At 35.5% G+C, this 2,133-nt stretch overlaps 1 long non-coding RNA gene across 1 annotated transcript; it reads left to right on the top strand.

The window, feature by feature from the left end:
- The first annotated feature begins 552 nt into the window (after nucleotides 1-552).
- LOC309494278 lies at nucleotides 553-1,476 on the top strand. The gene is made up of 2 exons (XR_014204280.1): nucleotides 553-682; nucleotides 768-1,476. It is a non-coding gene; the product is annotated as an uncharacterized lncRNA (long non-coding RNA).
- The last annotated feature ends 657 nt before the right edge of the window (nucleotides 1,477-2,133 follow it).

The following is a 2,133-nucleotide window of genomic DNA, read 5'->3' as shown; positions in this document are numbered from 1 at the left end:
TATTGAAGGCATAGCTAACAAGTTCCTTTGCGACTGACGTGAATACTCAAGATGGCGGCAGACAAGTTTTAGAAGTGAGTGACGTCAGTGAGTATATCATCTGATATTCATCTATACACAAAAAAAAAAAGATTTTTGCTCTTTGTTCAATTTCATTAATTAAAATGAGCATATACGACACAATCCTTCATAGAATTGATTCCAGCTTCATTTCATTAAATGTAATCAATGTAATAAAAAATAAAAAATTGGTTTACCACATTTTTTTTAATTGAGTCAACATGAATATTTTTCGTTCGTCTTAACCGGATTGGATTAGTTTCATTCATGCTTCAGACTCGTCACGCTAAGAGGCGTTCCCCATAGTGTCGTCATCGAGGCAGTGCGAGTTCCCTCGGAAAGGAACTGATATTTTTAGAAATATTTTACAATTTTCTTTTGTGTTCCACAGAAGGAAGTGCTACAGGCTTGGAATGACATGAAGATGTGTAAATGATGACACAATTTAATTTTCTTTCTTTTTCCATTGTTGAGGATCAACAGAAGTCTATGCATGAATTCTGCTCATCTGTGGTTTCTTTTTCTTCTTGTGTTGCATGTCTGTGCAGGTAACATCTTCATTGCCATCCTGGTGTGGAGCATCACAACAGACATCCATGATGAGAGGGGAAAATTCTCCTGAGTAATAACCAAATATTTAATTATATTTATATTATAGTGTATGGACTTTTTCTGACCTAATTATATGTATTTGTCCCTGTCTCCAGCTCAGGATAGTTGCTGTTGGACTGTGCAAGATCTTTTGTAAGTAAATTAACTTCTCGATTTAACAGATGAAGAAGTGGATGACTAATCATTGTGGACAATGCAGGTTCCGACCTTGTAGAATTGATACATTCTTCAACATATTTTTGGTTTATTTTGCGTTCATTACGATTATAATAGTCAATTTTGAATGATTACCATTTGCTAAAACAGGAGGAGCATTCTTGTTCTGATTGTTGTTGTTTGTTTTGTTTTTTTTTGTTTTTTTTTATCTTTGTAGTGTAAATGCAGTGTTCTTGTTGTTGTATGGAATTTGAATGAATGCATAAGAATGTAAAAGGCTGTACTTCAAAATTTAAAAAGTAAAAAATAAAATATAAATATAGTGGGGAATTTTTTTTACCCCTCATCCTGAAACATTGTGGTGCAATCTGCCAGTCAGCATTGCCATGATGTTATTCTTCTGCACCTCTGGAGTAATCAGTAAAATGGCATGTTCAGCTCAGGGGATTGGCTCAGAAAGCGTTATCAAGAATAAGAACACCTGAGCAACTGCCTCTGAGATGAATGGGAATACTGACAGATGGTTTTCTCCAGGTAGACCTCCTAGAGAAATGCACTCCTTCAGTCTCTGCACATACTGAACAGTGTACAGCTCATAATGTTTTGATAGAAAAAATATGTAGCCAATAAACTGATTTTAACAATACACTATGTGTCTTCTTCAGCTTTGTTTGTGTATTTAAAGGAAAAGGGAAATGCTAAGAAAGTGTAGGTGGCATTTATACATTACATAGAAGAAAAATATTTTTCTGCCTTAATGTAGATCAATGGTTCTCAACCTTTTTTGGGCCAGCACCCCCTATCTAATATCCAGGTCCCTGAATGCCCCCCCCCCATCCGCCCCCACTCAAATACAACAAGCACCAACAAATTTTCATTTATTAATACAATTGAACATACCCCACAGTGATTAATCCAAAAAACAAGCTATAAACTGCATTGGCATAGCAATACCATTGTTTCTCACAGGATTTTTGGTAAATCTGTGGTGGGTGGACCTTGGGCCTTCAAGGGGGATTCGGGGGGCATGCTTCCCCGTAAAAAAATTGTGTGCATTTTAATGTTAAATTCATCAATCTGGTGCACTTTGAGAGTTCTAAATTAAAAGCTCCATCCCATATTCACTGTGCAATTTAAACAAAGAAAAATTCAAACCTCTTAGTTGTGACTGTCTACATTACACTACTACATAATAATAGTTATAATATTAATCCCATGACCGTAATAGCCATATATTGTAAAACAAATGCACTGAAAAATAAAGGACGGTCATTAAAGCCGTCATGTTTGCACTTAGGTTTTATT

Source organism: Leuciscus leuciscus (assembly GCF_965113295.1).
Source record: "Leuciscus leuciscus genome assembly, chromosome: 3".
Taxonomy (NCBI): Eukaryota; Metazoa; Chordata; class Actinopteri; order Cypriniformes; family Leuciscidae; genus Leuciscus; species Leuciscus leuciscus.
The sequence above is the reverse complement of the archived record's forward strand: the minus strand, read 5'-3'. Positions and strand labels throughout refer to the sequence as shown.